The sequence below is a fragment of the Oncorhynchus tshawytscha genome, linkage group LG30 (genome assembly GCF_018296145.1).
Source record: "Oncorhynchus tshawytscha isolate Ot180627B linkage group LG30, Otsh_v2.0, whole genome shotgun sequence".
Classification (NCBI taxonomy): Eukaryota; Metazoa; Chordata; class Actinopteri; order Salmoniformes; family Salmonidae; genus Oncorhynchus; species Oncorhynchus tshawytscha.
The window spans coordinates 49,562,046-49,589,674 of record NC_056458.1 but is presented as its reverse complement, the minus strand read 5'-3'; the positions used below and the strand labels follow the sequence as shown (position 1 = coordinate 49,589,674).

The window sequence follows — 27,629 nt, the reverse complement described above, 5'->3', positions numbered from 1 at the left end:
TTGTGTAGGAGAAATCGCTCCGTTTTGTTCATCACTTTTGGCTAAGAAAAAAAATGAAAATTCATTCACTATAACGCCAAACTTTTTTCCAAATTAACTCCATAATATCGACAGAAACATGGCAAACGTTGTTTAGAATCATCCTCAATGTGTTTTTCACATATCTATTTGATAATATATCAGTCGTGGCAGTTGGGTTTTTCCTCCGTAGCAAACGGAAAAGTACTGCAGCTGGAGATTACGCAATAATTGCGTGGACACCAATAATTGAGGACACCAAGCGACCACCTGGTAGTTTCTTTTGGTCAATCTTCCAATGATATGCCTACAAATACGTCACAATGCTGCAGACACCTTGGGGAAAACGTGGAAAACGTAAGCTGACTACTAGCTCCTCCACAGCAATATAAGGAGTCATTGCCATGAGGCGGTTTCAAAAAATGCGGCACTTCCTGATTGGATTTTTATCTGGGTTTTTTCTGTAACATCAGTTCTGTGGCACTCAGACAATATCTTTGCAGTTTTGGAAACGTCAGAGTGTTTTCTATCCAAAGCTGTCAATTATATGCATAGTCGAGCATCTTTTCGTGACAAAATATTTAGTTTAAAACGGGAACGTTTTTCATCCAAAAATTTAAATAGCGCCCCCTATATCCAACTGGTTAAATAAAAGTTCAATCAAATAAAAAAGTGTATAGTATATAGTTCTAGTAGTAGTAACAGTATATAGTTATAGTAGTATAATAACAGTATATAGTGCTAGTAGTACTGTAACAGTATATAGTTCTAGTAGTATAATAACAGTATATAGTTCTAGTAGTATAATAACAGTATATAGTTCTAGTAGTATAATAACAGTATATAGTGCTAGTAGTACTGTAACAGTATATAGTTCTAGTAGTTGTCATGTCTGTCCTGTTCGGGTCAGGGTACCGTGAACCACACTCCTACAGAGACATCTCTCACACCCACCAGAGGGGGAGACAATATGTTCCGTCAGCCAAAATGGTAGTAATGAGGATAGATGGAATATGTACAGGAAAGTTGTTGTTGTTATGTTATTAAAAGTTAAATGACGACATTATAATGAAAACAGTGTAACTTGAAGAGTTTTCACACTAAGGGCTTGATGTTTGCATATTGTACGTTGTGTGGAAAATGTCCAGATCAAAGATAATGTTTTCTCTCTCTCGCCGTCTTGAAATCCCTATTTTGCGTAACACGTGTCATATTGTGTTGGTCTGCTAGGGACCTGTTGTCATCGTACTAACTTCTAATCAATGGCCCAGACTGTGTATATTATCATTTTAGCTTGTTAGTAAATAAATAATCAACTAGATTGGTGCGGTACGGAATGATTTAGTGAGACTCGGGTTTGTGCAGATTTCCAGATTATGAGACGTTCAGAATGAGACTGTAGAGGAAATTAATTAATTACCTGATTAATTTAATCACATAATTATAAACAGTTAGTCATTCGATGAACAGCAGTCGTCACATTAATCAATCCAACGTTACAACATAGTACTGTAACAGTATATAGTAGTGTAGCTCTAGATAGAGTAGTGCATTGCTGAGACATTAAATATGTAGAGGATTTAGCCCCTCATCTTTATACAGACTTACTAATGGCACCTTGGGGGGCTAGGACTCTGGGACACGCAGAGAGAGAGACACACATACATGGATAGATAAAGAGAGAGATCGAGAATGTGGGATCTTTCTCTCTTTTGTTCCCCGTCCCTCCCTCCTACTCACCACACGCTGGTGTTCACAGACCCCTCCCTCCCTCCCTCCCTCCCTCCTACTCATCACACGCTGGTGTCCACAGACCTCCCTCCCTCCTACTCACCACACGCTGGTGTCCACAGACCTCCCTCCCTCCTACTCACCACACGCTGGTGTCCACAGACCTCCCTCCCTCCCTCCCTCCTACTCACCACACGCTGGTGTCCACAGACCTCCCTCCCTCCCTCCTACTCACCACACGCTGGTGTCCACAGACCTCCCTCCCTCCTACTCACCACACGCTGGTGTCCACAGAGCTGTCATTGAGTTGTGTGTAGTCCAGTTGTGAGAAGAGAGGGAAGAGGACCTGTATTCCTCCTATAGAATGGATGGCACTGTGGATGGAGTGGGTCACTATGGCCTTCACATCCTATAGGAGAGAACACACTGTTAGGACACTCACACACACCCTGTAAAATGGGTCAATATGACCTTCACATCCTACAGGAGAGAACACACTGTTAGGACACACACACACACCCTGTAAAATGGGTCAATATGACCTTCATAACCTACAGGAGAGAACATACCATCAATACACAGCTTAAAGTCAGGAAGACACACTGTAACGGCCGTTGTTGGTGGAAGAAGAGGAGGACCAATGCACAGTGTGGTAAGTGTCCATATTGATCATTTATTATCATGAACACAAAACAAAACAACGAGAACGAAACAAAACAGTCCTGAACGGTGAATACAAACAACACAGAACAGACAATAATCAACCCACAACTCAAAGGGTGAAACCAGGCTGCCTAAGTATGGTTCTCAATCAGGGACAACCAGGCTGCCTAAGTATGGTTCTCAATCAGGGACAACCAGGCTGCCTAAGTATGGTTCTCAATCAGGGACAACCAGGCTGCCTAAGTATGGTTCTCAATCAGGGACAACCGGGCTGCCGAAGTATGGTTCTCAATCAGGGACAACCAGGCTGCCTAAGTATGGTTCTCAAGCAGGGACAACCGGGCTGACAACCAGGCTGCCTAAGTATGGTTCTCAATCAGGGACAACCGGGCTGCCGAAGTATGGTTCTCAATCAGGGACAACCAGGCTGCCTAAGTATGGTTCTCAATCAGGGACAACCAGGCTGCCGAAGTATGGTTCTCAATCAGGGACAACCAGGCTGCCTAAGTATGGTTCTCAATCAGGGACAACCGGGCTGCCGAAGTATGGTTCTCAATCAGGGACAACCAGGCTGCCTAAGTATGGTTCTCAATCAGGGACAACCAGGCTGCCGAAGTATGGTTCTCAATCAGGGACAACCAGGCTGCCTAAGTATGGTTCTCAATCAGAGACAACCAGGCTGCCTAAGTATGGTTCTCAATCAGGGACAACCAGGCTGCCGAAGTATGGTTCTCAATCAGGGACAACCAGGCTGCCTAAGTATGGTTCTCAATCAGGGACAACCAGGCTGCCTAAGTATGGTTCTCAATCAGGGACAACCAGGCTGCCTAAGTATGGTTCTCAATCAGGGACAACCAGGCTGCCGAAGTATGGTTCTCAATCAGGGACAACCAGGCTGCCGAAGTATGGTTCTCAATCAGGGACAACCAGGCTGCCTAAGTATGGTTCTCAATCAGGGACAACCAGGCTGCCTAAGTATGGTTCTCAATCAGGGACAACCAGGCTGCCGAAGTATGGTTCTCAATCAGGGACAACCAGGCTGCCGAAGTATGGTTCTCAATCAGGGACAACCAGGCTACCTAAGTATGGTTCTCAATCAGGAACAACCAGGCTACCTAAGTATGGCTCTCAATCAGGGACAACCAGGCTGCCTAAGTATGGTTCTCAATCAGGGACAACCAGGCTGCCGAAGTATGGTTCTCAATCAGGGACAACCAGGCTGCCTAAGTATGGTTCTCAATCAGGGACAACCAGGCTGCCGAAGTATGGTTCTCAATCAGGGACAACCAGGCTGCCGAAGTATGGTTCTCAATCAGGGACAACCAGGCTGCCTAAGTATGGTTCTCAATCAGGGACAACCAGGCTGCCTAAGTATGGTTCTCAATCAGGGACAACCAGGCTGCCTAAGTATGGTTCTCAATCAGGGACAACCAGGCTGCCTAAGTATGGTTCTCAATCAGGGACAACCAGGCTGCCGAAGTATGCTTCTCAATCAGGGACAACCAGGCTGCCGAAGTATGGTTCTCAATCAGGGACAACCAGGCTGCCTAAGTATGGTTCTCAATCAGGGACAACCAGGCTGCCTAAGTATGGCTCTCAATCAGGGACAACCAGGCTGCCGAAGTATGGCTCTCAATCAGGGACAACGATAGACAGCTGCCTCTGATTGAGAACCATACCAGGCCAAACACAGACATACCAAATCATAGAAAAAGGAACATAGACAACCCACCCAACTCACGCCCTGACCATACTAAAACAAAGACATAACAAAATAACTAAAGGTCAGAACGTGACACACACACACTCCACCCCCCCCCTCCCTCAACCCCCCACAACCCCCCCCAACTGACCTGCAGCATGAGTGCGTGTGGGGAGTGAACGAAGTTGGATGCGTTCTCTCTGGGCGATGACTCCAGACAGAGCTGTGCGTCGGTGGCCTTGGCGTTGTAGGTGAAAGAGATGGAGCTGGCTAGCTTCCCATCATACAGGACCTGCAGTACATTACATTACACATTTCAGTCATTTAGTAAACTCTCTTATCCAGAGGGACTTACAGTCAACGCATTCATCTTAACAGGATACAGCAAGATTACGGCAATTAAGACATTTTTATACCTACCCAGAGTCAGACACTATTTCTATGCTAGCATACCCATAGACTACTAGGTCATTGAGCTAACGCTAGTTAGCATTGGTTCAGTTAGCATTGGTTCAGTTAGCATTGGTCCCTCCCACCGCCAAAATGATATCAACGAGTTCATCTGACTCTGGGGAAGTAGAAAAGATCAGTTTCCCTTCAATTGTAGAGAACCACATAGTCACAGTCGTAGTCTGTCCAACTTTTCCTCAATAACCTGCCTACCTGCTTATGGTGCTCTGCCAAGTGGATATCACTCTCCGACTTAAACTTAAAGGTGCTCTACAGGGGGAGATAGAGGAGGAGGGGGGAGATAAGGGGAGATATAGGAGGAGGGGGAGATAAGGGAGGAGATAGACGAGGAGGGGGAGATAAGGCGAGATAGACGAGGAGGGGGAGATAAGGGGAGATATAGGAGGAGGGGGAGATAAGGGGAGATAGACGAGGAGGGGAGATAAGGGGAGATAGAGGGGGGAGATAAGGGGAGATAGAGGGGGGAAGATAAGGGGGAGATAGATGGGGGAGATAAGGGGAGATAGATGAGGAGGGGGAAATAAGGGGAGATATAGGAGGAGGGGGATATAAGGGGAGATAGAGGGGGGAGATAAGGGGATGTAGAGGAGGAGGGGGCGAGGGGGAAAGGTAGGAAATACAATATATTAATTCATGAAAGAAAAGAAGGCATAGATAGAGAGGAATGACATAGAATGGATTGTGTTTGTGTTAGTGAAATGAACATAGCGTTCATCTCTCCCCCCTAGTTACCTACTAAGGTCAACCTGGTTACCTACTAAGGTCAACGGAGTTACCTACTATGGTCAACCTAATTACCTACAAAGGTCAACCTAGTTACCTACAAAGGTCAACCTAGTTACCTACAAAGGTCAACCTAGTTACCTACTAAGTTACCTACTAAGGTCAGCATAGTTGCATACTAAGGTTAACCTAGTTACTGTACCTACTAAGGTCAACCTAGTTACCTACTAAAACTACTCAAACTAGTTTTATGTTAAGGTTAACCTAGTTATCTTTTAAGGTTAAGCTAGTTACCCATTAAGGTCGACCTAGTTACCTATTAAGGTCAATCTAGTTTTCTGTTAATGTTAACATTGCTATCTACAAAGGTCAACAAATCAAGTCAAATCAAATGTATTGGTCAAATACACATGGTTAGCAGATGTTAATGCGAGTGTAGCGAAATGCTTGTGCTTCTAGTTCCGACAATGCAGTAATAACGAACGAGTAATCTAGCTAACAATTCCAAAACTACTACCTTATACACACACAAGTGTAAGGGGATAAAGAATATGTACATAAAGATATATGAATGAGTGATGGTACAGAGCGGCATAGGCAAGATACAGTAGATGATATTGAGTACAGTATATACATATGAGATGAGTATGTAAACCAAGTGGCATAGTTAAAGTGGCTAGTGATACATGTATTACATAAGGATGCAGTAGATGATATAGAGTACAGTATATACGTATACATATGAGATGAATACTGTAGGGTATGTAAACATTATATTAGGTAGCATTGTTTAAAGTGGCTAGTGATATATTTTACATCATTTCCCATCAATTCCCATTATTAAAGTGGCTGGAGTTGAGTCAGTGTGTTGGCAGCAGCCACTCAATGTTAGTGGTGGCTGTTTAACAGTCTGATGGCCTTGAGATAGAAGCTGTTTTTCAGTCTCTCGGTCCCTGCTTTGATGCACCTGTACTGACCTCGCCTTCTGGATGATAGCGGGGTGAACAGGCAGTGGCTCGGGTGGTTGTTGTCCTTGATGATCTTTATGGCCTTCCTGTGACATCGGGTGGTGTAGGTGTCCTGGAGGGCAGGTAGTTTGCCCCCGGTGATGCGTTGTGCAGACCTCACTACCCTCTGGAGAGCCTTACGGTTGTGGGCGGAGCAGTTGCGGTATCAGGCGGTGATACAGCCCGACAGGATGCTCTCGATTGTGCATCTGTAAAAGTTTGTGAGTGTTTTTGGTGACAAGCCAAATTTCTTCAGCCTCCTGAGGTTGAAGAGGCGCTGCTGCGCCTTCTTCACCACACTGTCTGTGTGGGTGGACCATTTCAGTTTGTCTGTGATGTGTACGCCGAGGAACTTAAAACTTACTACCCTCTCCACTACTGTTCCATCGATGTGGATAGGGGGGTGTTCCCTCTGCTGTTTCCTGAAGTCCACAATCATCTCCTTAGTTTTGTTGACGTTGAGTGTGAGGTTATTTTCCTGACACCACACTCCGAGGGCCCTCACCTCCTCCCTGTAGGCCGTCTCGTCGTTGTTGGTAATCAAGCCTATCACTGTAGTGTCGTCCGCAAACTTAATGATTGAGTTGGAGGCGTGCGTGGACACGCAGTCGTGGGTGAACAGGGAGTACAGGAGAGGGCTCAGAACGCACCCTTGTGGGGCCCCAGTGTTGAGGATCAGCGGGGTGGAGATGTTTTTACCTACCCTCACCACCTGGGTGCGGCTCGTCAGGAAGTCCAGTACCCAGTTGCACAGGGCGGGGTCGAGACCCAGGGTCTCGAGCTTGATGACGAGTTGGAGGGTACTATGGTGTTAAATGCTGAGCTGTAGTCGATGAACAGCATTCTCACATAGGTATTCCTCTTGTCCAGATGGGTTAGGGCAGTGTGCAGTGTGGTTGAGATTACATTGTCTGTGGACCTATTTGGCCAATAAGCAAATTGGAGTGGGTCTAGGGTGTCAGGTAGGGTGGAGGTGATATGGTCCTTGACTAGTCTCTCAAAGCACTTCATGATGACGGAAGTTAGTGCTACAGGGCGGTAGTCGTTTAGCTCAGTTACATTAGCTTTCTTGGGAACAGGAACAATGGTGGCCCTCTTGAAGCATGTGGGAACAGCAGACTGGTATAGGGATTGATTGAATATGTCCGTAAACACACCAGCCAGCTGGTCTGCGCATGCTCTGAGGACGTGGCTGGGGATGCCGTCTGGGCCTGCAGCCTTGCGAGGGTTAACACGTTTAAATGTTTTCCTCACGTCGGCTGCAGTGAAGGGGAATCTGCGTGTTTTAGTTGCGGGCCGTATCAGTGGCACTGTGTTGTCCTCAAAGCGGGCAAAAAAGTTATTTAGTCTGCCTGGGAGCAAGACATCCTGGTCCGTGACGGGGCTGGTTTTCTTTTTGTAATCCGTGATTGACTGTAGACCCTGCCACATACCTTGTGTCTGAGCCGTTGAATTGCGACTCGACTTTGTCTCTATACTGATGCTTAGCTTGTTTGATTGCCTTGCGGAGGGAATAGCTGCACTGTTTGTATTCGGTCATGTTTCCGGTCACCTTGCCCTGATTAAAAGCAGTGGTTCGCGCTTTCAGTTTCACGCGAATGCTGCCATCAAATCCACGGTTTCTGGTTTGGGAATGTTTTAATCTTTGCTATGGGAACGACATCTTCAATATACTTTCTAATGAACTCGCTCACCAAATCAGCGTATTCGTCCATGTTGTTGTTGAACGCAGTGCGGAACATATCCCAGTCCACGTGATGGAAGCAGTCTTGGAGCGTGGAATCAGATTGGTCGGACCAGTGTTGAACAGACCTGAGCGCGGGAGCTTCTTGTTTTAGCTTCTGTCTGTAGGCAGGAAGCAACAAAATGGAGTCGTGGTCAGCTTTTCCGAAAGGAGGGCGGGGGAGGGCCTTATATGCGTTGCGGAAGTTAGAATAGCAATGATCCAAGGTTTTACCAGCCCTGGTTGCGCAATCGATATGCTGATACAATTTAGGGAGTCTTGTTTTCAGATTAGCCTTGTTAAAATCCCCAGGTACAATGAATGCAGCCTCAGGATAGAGAGCCATTGATGTGTCTGCTTGGGGGGGAATATATACGGCTGTGATTATAATCAAAGATTATTCCCTTGGTAGATAATGCGGTCCACATTTGATTGTGAGGAATTCTAAATCAGGTGAACAGAGTTGCATGCTAAGGTTAACCTAGTTACCTACCAAGTTTAACCTAGTTACCTACCTAAGGTCAACGGAGTTACCTACTAAGGTCAACGGAGTTACCTACTAAGGTCAACGGAGTTGCCTACTAAGGTCAACGGAGTTACCTAGTTACCTATTAAGGTCAACCTGGTTATTACTTCATTGTCGGAACTAGAAGCACAAGCATTTCGCTACACTCGCACTAACATCTGCTAACCATGTGTATGTGACAAATAAAATTTGATTTGATTTGATAACCTACTAAGGTCAACCTAGTTACCTACTAAGGTCAACCTAGTTACCTACTAAGGTGAACTTAGTTACCTACTAAGGTGCTCTCATTTGTTGACTTCTGTAACCGTAAAAGCATTGCTTTCTGTTAAGGGATTTTTGTAATCAATAATGACTAATTATGTATACATTTCAATCAGGACTGAATAATCAGAATACTATTATGTTACTGTATAGATGTATGAATTGTCTTTTAATCCTAGTACTGAATATAATGTGTGTAATTATAATGAGGAATTAGAACAATGACTGTCTGTTCCTTGGTAGAAATGAATGAACTTATCGTCAGACTGGCTAGAATGCTTATCTACACAGGAAGACCTTGGCTCAGTCATAAATTATATTAAATTGGTGGGAGATGATGTGGGAAGGCTTGAGATACAGCCTTTGTACCAGGGTGGGAGAAGAGACGGGACAGTTCGAAAACGAATGACGTCATTTTCAGTTTATAACCTGTGGTAAATTGTATCATGTTCAGTACTCTCGAGAATAAACGCTTCAGATTGATTTTGAGACTGGTCTCTGTCCATTTTATGCAAATAAGAGTCTTACAAATTCTTAGGAATGGACAGTGTTTAATTTAATTTAACATATAGGAATTTAATTCCCGTAACAGTTTCATGCATGTTAACATTAGAAGCCTCCTCCCTAAGTTTGTTTTATTCACTGCTTTAGCACACTCTGGCAACCAGAAGGTCCAAGCCATGTCTGAATCCTGGCTTAGGAAGGTCACCTAAAACCCTGAAATTTCCATCCCTAACTATAAAATATTCCGACAAGATAGAGGGGGCAGAGTTGCAATCTACTGCAGAGATAGCCTGCAGAGTTCTGTTTTACTATCCAGGCCCAAACAGTTTGAGCTTAAACTTTTAAAAATCCACCTTTCCAGAAAAAACATCCTTTGGCATCGAATAGCCCGATATTTAGTTAGGAACCAATATACTCAGTCAGTTAGGAAGGTTTTTTCAAACAGAAATTTGCTTCCTGTAGCACCAATTCCAAAAGGTTTTGGGACACTGTAAAGTCCATAGAGAATACGAGCACCTCCTTCCAGCTGTCCACTGCACTGTAAAGGCCATGGAGAAACCCCCCCCCCAGATAGCTGATGTTCTGAAAGAACTGCAAAATTTGGACCCATTCAAATCAGCTGGGCTAGACAATTTGGACCCTCTCTTTCTAAATGTATCCGCCGAGATTGTTGCAACCCCTATTACTAGCCTGTTCAACCTCTCTTTCGTATCATCTGTAATCCCCAAAGATTGGAAAGCTGCTGGGGTCATCCCCCTCTCCAATGGACCCAAACTGTTATAGACCTACAGTATGTCCAATCTTCCCTGCCTTTCTAAAATCTTCGAAAGCCAAGTTAATAAACAGATCACCGGCCATTTCAAATCCCACTGTACCTTTTCCACTATGCAATCTGGTTTCCGAGCTGGTCATGGGTGCACCTCAGCCACACTCAATGTCCTAAACGATATCATAACAGCCGTCTTCATCGACCTGGCCAAGGCTTTTGACTCTGTCAATCACCGCATTCTTATCGGCAGACTCAACAGCCTTGGCTTCTCAAATGACTGTGTCGCCTGGTTCACCAACTACTTCTCAGATAGAGTTCAGTGTGTCAAATCAGAGGGCCTGTTGTCCGGACCTCTGGCAGTCTCTATGGGGGTGCCACAGGGTTCAATCCTCCGGCCGACTCTTTTCTCTGTATATATCAATGACGTTGCTCTTGCTGCTCGTGATCCTCTGATCCACCTCTATGCAGATGACATCATTCTGTATACATGGTGTCGGCCCTTCTTTGTACACTGTGTTAACTAACCTCCAGACGAGCTTCAATGCCATACAACACTCGTTCCGTGGCCTCCAACTGCTTTTAAATGCTAGTAAAACTAAGTGCATGCTCTTCAACCGATTGCTGCCCGCACCCTCCCGCCCGACTAGTATCACTACTCTGGACGGTTCTGACATAGAATATGTGGACAACTACAAATACCTAGGAATCGCCTTTCTATTTTGCAAAGCAAAACAAAGCCTCTTTCACACGTCGCCAAACATACCCTCATAAAACTGACTGTCCTACCAATCCTTGACTTTGGGCGATGTCATTTACATAATAGCCTCCAACACTCTACTCAGCAAACTGGATGCAGTCTATCACAGTGCCATCTGTTTTGTCACCAAAGCCCCATATACTACCCACCACTGCGACCTGAATGCTCTAGTCGGCTGGCCCTCACTACATATCCATCGCCAAACCCACTGGCTTCAGGTCGTCTATAAGTCTTTACTAGGTAAAGCCCCACCTTATCTCAGCTCACTGGTCACCATAGCAACACCAACCCGTAGCACACGCTCCAGCAGGTATATTTCACTGGTCACCCACAAAGCCAACACCTCATTTGGCCGCCTTTCCTTCCAGTTCTCTGCTGCCAATGACTGGACGGAATTGCAAAATTCTCTGAAGCTGGAGACTTATATCTCCCTTTCTAACTTTACGCACCAGCTGTCAGAGCAGCTTACCGATCACTGTACCTGTACATAGCCCATCTGTAAATAGCCCACCCAACTACCTCATCCCCATATTATTACTTACCCTCTTGCACCTCAGTATCCCTACTTGCACATCATCCTCTGCACATCTATCACTCCAGTGTTAATGCTAAACTGTAATTATTTCCGCCTCTAGGGCCTATTTATTGCCTTACCTCCCTAATCTTACTACATCTACTCTTCTACATTTCTACACAGATTTTTCTATGTATTTTTCTTTTCTATTGTGTTATTGACTGTACGTTTGTTTGACTGTATGCTTGTTTATTCCATGTGTAACTCTGTGTTGTTGTTGTTTGTTTGACTGTATACTTGTTTATTCCATGTGTAACTCTGTGTTGTTGTTTTTGGTCGCACTGCTTTGCTTTATCTTGACCAGGTTGCAGTTGTAAATAAGAGCTTGTTCTCAACTGGCCTACCTGGTTAAATTAATTAATTAATGAATTAAACATAGGGAATAGGGCTCTGGTCAACAGTAGTACACTACATACGGAATAGCACTCTAGTACACTACAAGGACGAAAGGAACGAAATCTAACACTAGCTAGCTACATGTCTTAACAAAAGAGTCCACAAGTATTCGGCCCCCTTGAACTTTGCGACCCTTTGCCACATTTCAGGCTTCAAACATAAAGATATAAAACTGTATTTTTTTGTGAAGAATCAACAACAAGGTCTGACATACCCCAAGCGACTTACAGCTGTAATCGCAGCAAAAGGTGGCGCTACAAAGTATTAACTTAACCTGGGGGCTGAATAATTTTGCACGGCCAATTTTTCAGTTTTTGATTTGTTAAAAAAGTTTGAAATATCCAATAAATGTCGTTCCACTTCATGATTGTGTCCCACTTGTTGTTGATTCTTCACAAAAAAATACAGTTTTATATCTTTCTAACGTTACGTCATGCATTCATTGGTTACCTAGCTAGCTATCTAGCTACATTTCTTAACAAAAGGCTCTCGTCTTAGTATGCCAGAGCACAGAATAACTGATGAATCTTTGAACGCTCAACACCCGTTAAATATGTCCGGTGTCAGTAAACGTCGGCAACAAAGCGTAATTAAATTGTTGCCAGCAGCTACAGCAGTTACAGTCACCAACGCTCTGGATAACATGAAAACTGCCTAACCAGCTCTGCTAGGGGGAGTAAAATGGTCAGAGTGAGGTGTCCTCTCATTATGTGTCTGGAAGTAGCTAGCCAATGTTAGCCAGTTAGCTTGGGTGCTTGACTGTCGTTGTGAGGTCAGAGCTTTTGGAAAAACCCTACTTATTGGCCAGAGCGTCCAGTATGCGATCTGAACGCGAAAACGCTCTGAATTTAGGAACGGACAATCTGACAGCACAGTTGCAGTCACCAACGCTCTGGATAACATAACAGCCTAACCAGCTCTGCTAGGGCGAGTAATGTTCAGTTAGCTGTTCTCCCTTTCTCAGATCTCTGGACGTAGCTGGCAAGTTAGTACAGAACGCAAGGATCAACCCTTAAAGAGATGGGTGGGGCTAAGGCTTAAGAGGGTGTGAACAATGCTGAATGGGTGTGGTCTAAGGCTTAAGAGGGTGTGAACAATGCTGAATGGGCGGAGACAAAGAAGAGCTCTCCAATAGTAGAACCAAAACATTGAAAGATGGTTTTCTCAAAAGGAAATTTACAAGTTCATCAACTTTCAAATCAGAATTACGTTCCCATTGTTTCCTCAAATGCAGTGTATGACCATTTTGTAGCTCTGAGTCTCTACTTTTATACAATGTAAAAAAAGAGAAATTCAAATGTTGCTACATAAGGTTGTGAGTCACAAATGTACTCTCTCGTCTAGCCAACAGAGGAGAGGAGCTGTTCAGAGAAGCCAACAACACAGCTAACATGACAACTTCAAATTAAAGCTGGAAAGACTAGCTGCAATTCGTTTCATTTGACCTTTTTTTCAACTGACATTTCTTTATATATATATATATATATATCCATAAAAATAATGCCAGCTGATTCATGATTTCAATTGGCTGAGAAATGCTGCCTGCCTCTCTCTCTCATCCCAACCACTACGCGTTCATTAGTATGGGACAGTTGGCGATAGAATTTGAATATTGAAACAATGTTGCAAACATCAGAGAGACAGACAGGCAAGTTGCTCGTCTAAAAGAAATATGAGATAATGTGTAGATGCTTTTTATAGTGGCGATCAAGTTTATAAATTGCCTGGCTGGGCTGATGAGACAGTGGATTGCACAGTCAGATGGAACAGAGTAAATAGGCATTATAACATCACAGATTTAGCCGGTGGTAACTTGTGGAATAGACACCGGCTGGAATGCGGTTTTTAACCAACCAGCATCCAGGATTAGACCCGTTTGTATAATAGATTCTTCTCACACAGTCACATGTTCATGTTGTTTATTAAAAACCTTTTTCATTCAAATCACAACCAATTGTTAGGTCCAGGTAGTCACAACAATACTTTTGAACTGGAAGAACTCGATTGGTGTTTTTAAATCACTGATGAAGGTTCTTGAGGCTGATTCCCTGACCTGTCAATGTTTTTAATTTGCTGTTTTATGATCTTGTGAATTCTATGGTTTTTACCAGATTACTTGTAGTTTTTCATGTTGTCTGTCTGTATTTTTTTTTTTGTAATGACTTGGTGCTGCCTATCTTGGCCAGGGTGCTCTTTAAAAATATATTTTAATCTCAATGAGCCCTTCCTGGTTAAATAAATACAAATAAATAGATGGGTGTTTGTTAAATTGTGATTTTAATGAATGGGGCCAATTTGGAACGGCAGTTTCCTGTGAGAGAGGAGAGGTTTTTAGAGGAGCAGCCGGAAAGGGCTCCGTGAGCAACGAGAACCATTTCAAACTACTCAACTCCGCCCACATACTCTGGTGTGTGTGTGTGTGTGTGTGTGTGTGTGTGTGTGTGTGTGTGTGTGTGTGTGCAGCATGGTTTAGCCCTACCTTGTAGCCGGGACCCAGTTGATGTATGGCGAAGATCTGAGCGGGGTTGAGAGCCTCACTGAACACGTAGATGGCCCCCAGCTGACCACAGAACACCCTGTTAGCATCTGCCGTCTCCGACGAACCTAGGAAACACTTATCATAACTCTGTAGAGAGGGGGAGAGAGATGGAGGGAGGGAGGGAGGGAGGGAGGGAGGGAGGGAGGGAGGGAGGGAGGGAGGGAGGGGGAGGGAGGGAGGGAGGGAGGGAGGGAGGGAGGGAGGGAGGGAGGGAGGGAGGGAGGGAGGGAGGGAGGGAGGGAGGGAGGGAGGGAGGGAGGGATTGGTCATTTAGTAATTCCTAATATGCATTCAACAGTAATTCATAATAACAGTCTTGGTCATTCAACAGTAATTCATAATAACAGTCTTGGTCATTCAACAGTAATTCATAATAACAGTCTTGATCTCATAGAGGGAGAAGTCCAGATATGATCAAAACCTTTCTGTGGTCCAGACACACACACACACACAGACACACACACACACACACAGAGACACACACACACACACACACACACACACACACACACACACACACACAGAGACACACACAGAGACACACAGAGACACACACACACACACAGAGACACACACACACACACACAGACACACACACACACACACACAGAGACACACACACACACACAGAGACACACACACACACACACACACACACACACACACACACACAGAGACACACACACACAGACACACACACACACACACAGAGACACACACACACACAGAGACACACACACACACACAGAGACACACACACAGACACACACACACACACACACACACACACACACACACACAAGTGTATGATGCTTCCTCCAGGCATCACTAATCAACTCGCTAAGGAAGATCAAACGATCCTTCATCACACGATCCACAGACACCCAACAGAATAAATCCCTGATCACAGAGACACCTGGTAACCTGAAGTTGTAGCAAACTGTCCATGTCCACAGGATGTAGAGATGTACAACAACATTCTGTTAATGTCCTGTCATACACCCCCAGATGCTACGTCACAGACACAGGATACGCCACAATAATTCATTTCATGTTAGTAAGACTCTCTTACCCAGAGTGACTTGCAGGTGCAATTAGGCTTGTGCCTTGCTCAAAGGGCCCATCGACAGATTCTTCACGTAGTCGGCTCTGGGATTCAAACCAGCAACCGTTTTTTTTTTTTACCACTAGCCCAACGCTCTTAACCACTAGGCTCACCTGCCGCCCCATATCCCCTTTCTCCTGAAGTTTACACTAATACACACAACTCTAAAAGCATTGGATTGAAGGAGGCTCGGGCTGACAGGGAGTTTGATTGCGATCGTGTTGAAAAGTGTTGAGGATTTACCAGATATCTCCAAAACATCAGTCCGCACACAGGAACAAGGGACACGTTGTTTTCACGGTAACGGGGAGGGGGGCTTTCTTACGTCGTTGGTGTTGACGTGCCAGGCCATGTCACCGTAAGAGACCAGCTGACCGTTGACATAGCAGCGGATCTCACTGTTCCTCCAGCGGTTGTAGATGTGGACGATGCTGATCATGTACCACTGAAACACAGAGAGGGGGTTAGAGAGGGTTAGAGGGGATTATAGAGGGTTAGAGAGGGTTAGAGAGGGTTAGAAGATAGTTAGAGGGGGTTAGAGAGGGTTAGAAGAGGGTTAGAGGGGGTTAGAGAGAGTTAGAGGGTTAGAGAGAGTTAGAGGGGGCTAGAGAGGGTTAGAGGGGGCTAGAGAGGGTTAGAGGGGGCTAGAGAGGGTTAGAGAGGGTTAGAGGGGGTTAGAAGGGGTTAGAAGAGGGTTAGAAGAGGGCTAGAGGGTTAGAGAGGGTTAGAGAGGGTTAAAGAGGGTTAAAGAGGGTTAGAGGGGATTATAGAGGGGGTTAGAGAGGGTTAGAAGAGGGTTATGATTTGATTTGGTTATAGAGGGTTAGAAGGGGTTAGAAGGGGCTAGAGAGGGTTTAGAGAGGGTTTACAGGGGGTTAGAAGAGGGTTTGAGAGGGTCAGAGGGGATTAGAGAGCATTAGAGAGGGTTAGAGAGGTTAGAAGAGGGTTATGATTTGATTTGGTTATAGAGGGTTAAAGAGGGTTAGAGAGGGGGTGGGTGTGTTAAACCTGCATGCCTGCAAAATGTCAATACACCTCCAAACTGTCACATTACGACTAGGGCTGAGGATACAGGTTACAGGGCTGAGGATACAGGTTCAGGGCTGAGGATACAGGTTACAGGGCTGAGGTTACAGGGCTGAGGATACAGGTTACAGGGCTGAGGATACAGGTTACAGGGCTGAGGATACAGGGCTGAGGATAGAGGTTACAGGGCTGAGGATACAGGGATGAGGATACAGGTTACAGGGCTGAGGACACAGGTTACAGGTCTGAGGATACAGGGCTGAGGATACAGGTTACAGGGCTGAGGATACAGGTTACAGGGATGAGGATACAGGTCACAGGGCTGAGGATACAGGTCACAGGGCTGAGGATACAGGTCACAGGGCTGAGGTTACAGGTCACAGGGCTGAGGATACAGGTCACAGGGGCTGAGGATACAGGGCTGAGGATACAGGTTACAGGGCTGAGGATACAGGTCACAGGGCTGAGGATACAGGTCACAGGGCTGAGGATACAGGTCACAGGGCTGAGGTTACAGGTCGCAGGGCTGAGGATACAGGTCGCAGGGCTGAGGATACAGGTTACAGGGCTGAGGATACAGGTTATAGGGATGACGTTTCATGTTACAGGGCTAAGGTTACAGGGCTGAGGATACAGGTCACAGGGCTGAGGATACAGGTCACAGGGCTGAGGATACAGGTCACAGGGCTGAGGATACAGGTCACAGGGCTGAGGATACAGGTTACAGGGATGAAGTTACAGGTTACAGGGCTGAGGATACAGGTTATAGGGATGATGTTTCTGGTTACAGGGCTGAGGATACAGGTTACAGGGCTGAGGATACAGGTTACAGGGCTGATATTTCAGGTTACAGGGCAGAGGATACAGGTTACAGGGCTGATATTTCAGGATACAGGGCTGATATTCAGGTGTCAGGGCACAGATTTTGGAGTTTAACTTCTTGGTGATGGGGGCAGTATTGAGTAGCTTGGAAGAATAATGTGCCCAGAGTAAACTGCCTGCTACTCTGTCCCAGATGCTAATATATGCATATTATTATTAGATTTGGATAGAAAACACTCTGACATTTCTAAAACTGTTTGAATGATGTCTGTGAGTATAACAGAACTCATATGGCAGGTGAAAACCTGAGAAAAATCCAACCAGGAAGTGGGAAAACTGAGGTTTGTAGTTTTTCAACTCCTTGCCATTCCAATATACAGTGTACATGGGGTCATATTGCACTTCCTAAGGCTTCCACTAGATGTCAACAGTCTTTAGAACGTTGTTTCAGGCATCTACTGTGAGGTGGGGGCGAATGAGAGGGGATTGAGCCAGGTGTCTGACAGAGTGCCACAGGCTCTGAGGCACGGTCACGAGAGAGTTCGCTCTCATTCCATTGCTTTTCTACAGACATAGGAATTCTCCTGTTGGAACATTATTGAACATTTATGATAAAAACATCCTAAAGATTGATTCTATACAAGTTTCTACGAGGAGGTTCTACAGGGGGTTAGAGAGGGTTTGAGAGGGGAGGGAGAGGGGAAGAGGAGAGGGAGGGAGGATAGGTGGAAGAAGAGAGGGGGAAGAGGAGGGGAAGAGGGAGAGGGAGGGAGAGGGAGAGGGAGGAGAGGAGAGGAGAGGAGAGGAGAGGAGAGGAGAGGAGAGGAGAGGAGAGGAGAGGAGAGGAGAGGAGAGGAGAGGAGAGGAGAGGAGAGGAGAGGAGAGGAGAGGAGAGGAGAGGAGAGGAGAGGAGAGGAGAGGATTTTGCTGGTGTCTACAAAGCTGTTTCTGGGTGAGGATTGTGTAAACACACTCAGATGGCAGACTTCCCCCATGAGTGGTGCTGAGTTGGCATGCTGTGTGTGTGTGTGTGTGTGTCTGTGTGTGTGTGTGTGTGTGTGTGTGTGTGTGTAGCAGCAGGATAGTGCTGACGTGTGATTGAGATGTTCAGGTCTTATCTCCTCCCATCACTACTCAGGCAGCATCACAAATGGCATAACTTAACAGGGTTCCATAGGACTCTGGTCTAAAGTAGTGCACTATATAGGGAATAGGGTGCCAATTGGGACATGCGATGTGTGCAGTGCCTACCTTGCGGGGTTGAAAGTCGTACTTCACACAGTGTTGGAACCCTTTCCCCTTGGACTTCAGGGATGTCACGATCAGACAGTTACCCACAAAGTGAGCTGAGTAGCCAATACCTTTACTGGTTCTAGAGAGGAGGAGGGGAGAGGAGAGGAGGGGAAACTAGAGGAGAGAGAGAGAGAGAGGGAAGAAGAGAGAGAGAGGAGAGAAGAGAGAGAGAGAAGAGAGGAGAGGAGAGGAGAGAGAGAGGAGAGGAGAGGAGAGGAGGAGAGAGAGAGGAGGAGAGGAGGAGAGGAGAGGAGAGGAGAGAGGGAGGAGGGGAGGGGGGGGAGAGGGAGAGAGAGGGAAGGGAGGGAGAGGAGGGGGGGAGAGGAGAGGGAGAGGGGAGGGGGGAGAGGTTAGGGGAGGAGAGGAGAGGAGAGGAGAGGAGAGGAGAGGAGAGGAGAGGAGAGGAGAGGAGAGGAGAGGAGAGGAGAGGAGAGGAGAGGAGAGGAGAGGAGAGGAGAGGAGAGAGGGGGAGAGAGGGAAGGGAGGGGAGGGGATAGGGGAAAAGAGGGGCCGGGAGAAGAGGGAGGGGAAGGGAGAGGGAGAAGAAAACATTACGTAAACAGTATTTTCATGATAAACCTCCTCTTTTTGATATTATATCAGCAGACAGCTGAGCTCAACCAAGTCTCTTTGTCCAATCAAGTTACACCATCCCCCAAACCATAAAACACAATGTCATCCCTGTCGTGTTCAGATGAAACAGGAGGTCATCAAGAGGTCATGTTAAGACAGCCCAACACTAGTATCCGCCCCCATCTAGACCTTCAGCACACTTCAAACAGGCCTCCATCTACATCTGTGTCAAGTCAATTCCCACTGCGTATACAGCCAGTGTATTTCTGTGTTGTCTCCAGGGGTGATGTGGTGTGGAGGCCCGTGTCAGACAGGGGGATAAAGTAGGAGCTGCTGGGGAAGGCTGATAAGGCTCTGGGGTTATCAGTCAGGCCACAGCAGGGCCTCCCCTCCATCTCTCCACCCCCTCCTCTCCATTCCCACACAGTAGCTTTCTCTACCCTTCTCAGAGAGCTCAGCTGTCACCATGACAATGGGTGGTTGCCAGGGAGACGGGATTACAAGCACTCTCCCGGCGGCAGTCAGGGCTCATCCCCTGCGATGATGTCATCTGGAGCAGGTAATGCTGGGATACGGAACACAAATCAATGTTCCGTTCTATCTTTTACAGAGTTTAGATTTACAGGCTTCATCTCTTCATGGAACACGGAACACGGAACACGGAATAGGGCCTATCTGTTCAGTTGTATTTCTATGCTCACAACCAGAGTTTTGTGTCAGAGTTATAGGCTGTCCACGGACCCATTCAGGACATAGCCGAATCTCTGACACAAAACTCTGGTTGTGAGCATAGAAATACAATCTATCTACTGTATAATCTACTGTAGTAACTGTTATAATCTACTGTAGTAACTACCTGTTATAATCTACTGTAGTAACTGTTATAATCTACTGTAGTAACTACCTGTTATGATCTACTGTAGTACCTACCTGTTATAATCTACTGTAGTACCTACCTGTTATAATCTACTGTAGTACCTACCTGTTATAATCTACTGTAGCAACTACCTGTTATAATCTACTGTAGCAACTACCTGTTATAATCTACTGTAGTAACTACCTGATATAATCTACTGTAGTAACTACCTGTTATAATCTACTGTAGTACCTACCTGTTATAATCTACTGTAGCAACTACCTGTTATAATCTACTGTAGTACTGTTATAATCTACTGTAGCAACTACCTGTTATAATCTACTGTAGCAACTACCTGTTATAATCTACTGTAGCAACTATCTGTTATAATCTACTGTAGCAACTACCTGATATAATCTACTGTAGTACCTACCTGTTATAATCTACTGTAGTAACTGTTATAATCTACTGTAGTAACTACCTGTTATAATCTACTGTAGTAACTACCTGTTATAATCTACTGTAGCAACTACCTGTTATAATCTACTGTAGTAACTACCTGTTATAATCTACTGTAGCAACTACCTGTTATAATCTACTGTAGCAACTACCTGTTATAATCTACTGTAGTAACTACCTGTTATAATCTACTGTAGCAACTACCTGTTATAATCTACTGTAGCAACTACCTGTTATACTCTACTGTAGTAACTGTTATAATCTACTGTAGTAACTACCTGTTATAATATACTGTAGTAACTGTTATAATCTACTGTAGTAACTACCTGTTATAATCTACTGTAGTAACTGTTATAATCTACCGTAGTAACTACCTGTTATAAGCTACTGTAGTAACTACCTGTTATAATCTACTGTAGTAACTGTTATAATCTACTGTAGCAACTACCTGTTATAATCTACTGTAGTAAACTGTTATAATCTACTGTAGTACTGTTATAATCTACTGTAGCAACTACCTGTTATAATCTACTGTAGTAACTACCTGTTATAATCTACTGTAGCAACTACCTGTTATAATCTACTGTAGCAACTACCTGTTATAATCTACTGTAGTAACTACCTGTTATAATCTACTGTAGTAACTGTTATAATCTACTGTAGCAACTACCTGTTATAATCTACTGTAGCAACTACCTGTTATAATCTACTGTAGTAACTGTTATAATCTACTGTAGCAACTACCTGTTATAATCTACTGTAGTAACTACCTGATATAATCTACTGTAGTAACTACCTGTTATAATCTACTGTAGTACCTACCTGTTATAATCTACTGTAGTACCTACCTGTTATAATCTACTGTAGCAACTACCTGTTATAATCTACTGTAGTAACTGTTATAATCTACTGTAGCAACTACCTGTTATAATCTACTGTAGCAACTACCTGTTATAATCTACTGTAGCAACTACCTGTTATAATCTACTGTAGCAACTACCTGATATAATCTACTGTAGCAACTACCTGATATAATCTACTGTACTAACTGTTATAATCTACTGTAGCAACTACCTGTTATAATCTACTGTAGCAACTACCTGTTATAATCTACTGTAGTAACTACCTGTTATAATCTACTGTAGTAACTGTTATAATCTACTGTAGCAACTACCTGATATAATCTACTGTAGCAACTACCTGATATAATCTACTGTAGTAACTACCTGTTATAATCTACTGTAGCAACTACCTGATATAATCTACTGTAGTAACTACCTGTTATAATCTACTGTAGCAACTACCTGTTATAATCTACTGTAGCAACTACCTGTTATAATCTACTGTAGCAACTACCTGATATAATCTACTGTAGTAACTGTTATAATCTACTGTAGCAACTACCTGTTATAATCTACTGTAGCAACTACCTGATATAATCTACTGTAGTAACTGTTATAATCTACTGTAGTAACTACCTGATATAATCTACTGTAGTAGCAACTACCTGTTATAATCTACTGTAGTAACTACCTGTTATAATCTACTGTAGTAACTGTTATAATCTACTGCAACTACCTGTTATAATCTACTGTAGCAACTACCTGTTATAATCTACTGTAGCAACTACCTGTTATAATCTACTGTAGCAACTACCTGTTATAATCTACTGTAGCAACTACCTGTTATAATCTACTGTAGCAACTACTGTTATAATCTACTGTAGCAACTACCTGATATAATCTACTGTAGCAACTACCTGTTATAATCTACTGTAGTAACTGTTATAATCTACTGTAGCAACTACCTGATATAATCTACTGTAGCAACTACCTGATATAATCTACTGTAGTAACTACCTGTTATAATCTACTGTAGTAACTACCTGTTATAATCTACTGTAGCAACTACCTGTTATAATCTACTGTAGTAACTACCTGTTATAATCTACTGTAGCAACTACTGTAGTATAATCTACTGTAGTAACTACCTGTTATAATCTACTGTAGCAACTACCTGATATAATCTACTGTAGTAACTACCTGTTATAATCTACTGTAGCAACTACCTGTTATAATCTACTGTAGCAACTACCTGTTATAATCTACTGTAGCAACTACCTGATATAATCTACTGTAGTAACTGTTATAATCTACTAGCAACTACCTGTTATAATCTACTGTAGCAACTACCTGATATAATCTACTGTAGTAACTGTTATAATCTACTGTAGTAACTACCTGATATAATCTACTGTAGTAACTGTTATAATCTACTGTAGCAACTACCTGATATAATCTACTGTAGCAAATACCTGATATAATCTACTGTAGCAACTACCTGTTATAATCTACTGTAGCAACTACCTGATATAATCTACTGTAGCTAACTACCTGATATAATCTACTGTAGTAACTACCTGATATAATCTACTGTAGTACCTACCTGTTATAATCTACTGTAGTACCTGTTATAATCTACTACCTGTTATAATCTACTGTAGCAACTACCTGTTATAATCTACTGTAGCAACTACTGTTATAACTGTGTTATAATCTACTGTAGCAACTACCTGTTATAATCTACTGTAGCAACTACCTGTTATAATCTACTGTAGCAACTACCTGTTATAATCTACTGTAGTAACTACCTGTTATAATCTACTGTAGTAACTACCTGTTATAATCTACTGTAGCAACTACCTGTTATAATCTACTGTAGTAACTACCTGTTATAATCTACTGTAGTAACTACCTGTTATAATCTACTGTAGCAACTACCTGTTATAATCTACTGTAGTACTAATCTACTGTAGTTATAATCTACTGTAGCAACTACCTGTTATAATCTACTGTAGCAACTACCTGTTATAATCTACTGTAGTAAGTTATAATCTACTGTAGTAACTACCTGTTATAATCTACTGTAGTAACTACCTGTTATAATATACTGTAGTAACTGTTATAATCTACTGTAGTAACTACCTGTTATAATCTACTGTAGTAACTGTTATAATCTACCGTAGTAACTACCTGTTACAAGCTATAGTAATAATCTACTGTAGCAACTACCTGTTATAATCTACTGTAGTACTGTTATAATCTAGTAGCAACTACCTGTTATAATCTACTGTAGTAACTACCTGTTATAATCTACTGTAGTAACTGTTATAATCTACTGTAGCAACTACCTGTTATAATCTACTGTAGTAACTACCTGTTATAATCTACTGTAGCAACTACCTGTTATAATCTACTGTAGCAACTACCTGTTATAATCTACTGTAGTAACTACCTGTTATAATCTACTGTAACTGTTATAATCTACTGTAGCAACTACCTGATATAATCTACTGTAGCAACTACCTGATATAATCTACTGTAGCAACTACCTGTTATAATCTACTGTAGCAACTACCTGATATAATCTACTGTAGTAACTACCTGATATAATCTACTGTAGTAACTACCTGATATAATCTACTGTAGTACCTACCTGTTATAATCTACTGTAGTACCTACCTGTTATAATCTACTGTAGCTGTTATAATCTACTGTACAACTGTTATAATCTACTGTAGTAACTGTTATAATCTACTGTAGCAACTACCTGTTATAATCTACTGTAGCAACTACCTGTTATAATCTACTGTAGCAACTACCTGTTATAATCTACTGTAGCAACTGCCTGATATAATCTACTGTAGCAACTACCTGATATAATCTACTGTAGTAACTGTTATAATCTACTGTAGCAACTACCTGTTATAATCTATAGCAACTACCTGATATAATCTACTGTAGTAACTACCTGTTATAATCTACTGTAGTAACTGTTATAATCTACTGTAGCAACTACCTGATATAATCTACTGTAGCAACTAACTGATATAATCTACTGTAGTAACTACCTGTTATAATCTACTGTAGCAACTACCTGTTATAATCTACTGTAGTAACTACCTGTTATAATCTACTGTAGTAACTACCTGTTATAATCTACTGTAGCAACTACCTGTTATAATCTACTTATAATCTACTGTAGCAACTACCTGATATAATCTACTGTAGTAACTGTTATAATCTACTGTAGCAACTACCTGTTATAATCTACTGTAGCAACTACCTGATATAATCTACTGTAGTAACTGTTATATATAATCTACTGTAGTAACTGTTATAATCTACTGTAGCAACTACCTGATATAATCTACTGTAGTAACTACCTGTTATAATCTACTGTAGTAACTGTTATAATCTACTGTAGCAACTACCTGTTATAATCTACTGTAGCAACTACCTGTTATAATCTACTGTAGCAACTACCTGTTATAATCTACTGTAGCAACTACCTGTTATAATCTACTGTAGCAACTACCTGTTATAATCTACTGTAGCAACTACCTGCAACTACCTGATATAATCTACTGTAGCAACTACCTGATATAATCTACTGTAGTAACTACCTGTTATAATCTACTGTAGCAACTACCTGTTATAATCTACTGTAGCAACTACCTGTTATAATCTACTGTAGTAACTACCTGTTATAATCTACTGTAGTCTGTTATAATCTACTGTAGCAACTACCTGATATAATCTACTGTAGCAACTACCTGATATAATCTACTGTAGTAACTACCTGTTATAATCTACTGTAGCAACTACCTGATATAATCTACTGTAGTAACTACCTGTTATAATCTACTGTAGCAACTACCTGTTATAATAACTACCTGTTATAATCTACTGTAGCAACTACCTGATATAATCTACTGTAGTAACTGTTATAATCTACTGTAGCAACTACCTGTTATAATCTCTAGCAACTGTAGCAACTACCTGATATAATCTACTGTAGTAACTGTTATAATCTACTGTAGTAACTACCTGATATACTACTGTAGTAACTGTTATAATCTACTGTAGCAACTACCTGATATAATCTACTGTAGCAACTACCTGTTATAATCTACTGTAGTAACTGTTATAATCTACTGTAGCAACTACCTGTTATAATCTACTGTAGTAACTACCTGTTATAATCTACTGTAGTAACTACCTGTTATAATCTACTGTAGCAACTACCTGTTATAATCTACTGTAGCAACTACCTGTTATAATCTACTGTAGTAACTAACTGATATAATCTACTGTAGTAACTACCTGTTATAATCTACTGTAGTAACTACCTGATATAATCTACTGTAGTAACTGTTATAATCTACTGTAGTAACTACCTGTTATAATCTACTGTAGCAACTACCTGTTATAATCTACTGTAGCAACTACTGTTATAATCTACTGTAGTAACTAACTGATATAATCTACTGTAGTAACTACCTGTTATAATCTACTGTAGTAACTACCTGATATAATCTACTGTAGTAACTCCTGTTATAATCTACTGTAGTAACTACCTGTTATAATCTACTGTAGCAACTACCTGATATAATCTACTGTAGCAACTACCTGATATAATCTACTGTAGCAACTACCTGTTATAATCTACTGTAGAAACTACCTGATATAATCTACTGTAGCAACTACCTGATATAATCTACTGTTTTAACTACCTGATATAATCTACTGTAGTACCTACCTGTTATAATCTACTGTAGCAACTACCTGTTATAATCTACTGTAGTAACTGTTATAATCTACTGTAGTAACTACCTGATATAATCTACTGTAGTACCTACCTGTTATAATCTACTGTAGTAACTGTTATAATCTACTGTAGTAACTACCTGTTATAATCTACTGTAGCAACTACCTGTTATAATCTACTGTAGTAACTACCTGTTATAATCTACTGTAGTAACTGTTATAATCTACTGTAGCAACTACCTGTTATAATCTACTGTAGCAACTACCTGTTATAATCTACTGTAGCAACTACCTGATATAATCTACTGTAGCAACTACCTGTTATAATCTACTGTAGTAACTAACTGATATAATCTACTGTAGTAACTACCTGTTATAATCTACTGTAGTAACTACCTGATATAATATACTGTAGTCACTTCCTGTTATAATCTACTGTAGCAACTACCTGTTATAATCTACTGTAGTAACTACCTGTTATAATCTACTGTAGTAACTACCTGTTATAATCTACTAGTAGTTATAACTAACTGTTATAATCTACTGTAGTAACTACCTGTTATAATCTACTGTAGCAACTACCTGTTATAATCTACTGTAGCAACTACCTGTTATAATCTACTGTAGCAACTACCTGTTATAATCTACTGTAGCAACTACCTGTTATAATCTACTGTAGCAACTACCTGTTATAATCTACTGTAGCAACTACCTGATATAATCTACTGTAGTAACTGTTATAATCTACTGTAGTAACTGTTATAATCTACTGTAGCAACTACCTGTTATAATCTACTGTAGTAACTACCTGTTATAATCTACTGTAGTAACTACCTGTTATAATCTACTGTAGTAACTGTTATAATCTACCGTAGTAACTACCTGTTATAAGCTACTGTAGTAACTACCTGTTATAATCTACTGTAGTAACTGTTATAATCTACTGTAGTAACTACCTGTTATAATCTACTGTAGTAACTACCTGTTATAATCTACTGTAGTAACTGTTATAATCTACTGTAGCAACTACCTGTTATAATCTACTGTAGTAACTAACTGATATAATCTACTGTAGTAACTACCTGTTATAATCTACTGTAGCAACTACCTGTTATAATCTACTGTAGTAACTGTTATAATCTACTGTAGCAACTACCTGTTATAATCTACTGTAGCAACTAACTGTTATAATCTACTGTAGTAACTACCTGTTATAATCTACTGTAGTAACTACCTGATATAATCTACTGTAGTCACTTAGCAACCTGTTATAATCTACTGTAGTAACTACCTGTTATAATCTACTGTAGCTGATATAAACTACCTGATATAATCTACTGTAGTAACCTGTTATAATCTACTGTAGCAACTACCTGATATAATCTACTGTAGTAACTACCTGTTATAATCTACTGTAGTAACTACCTGTTATAATCTACTGTAGTAACTACCTGTTATAATCTACTGTAGTACCTACCTATTATAATCTACTGTAGTAACTGTTATAATCTACTGTAGT

At 42.1% G+C, this 27,629-nt stretch overlaps 1 pseudogene; it reads right to left on the bottom strand.

Annotated features, from left to right (window-relative positions):
• Positions 1-27,629, bottom strand: part of LOC112237923 — a 294,281-nt pseudogene that overhangs the window by 165,595 nt on the left and 101,057 nt on the right.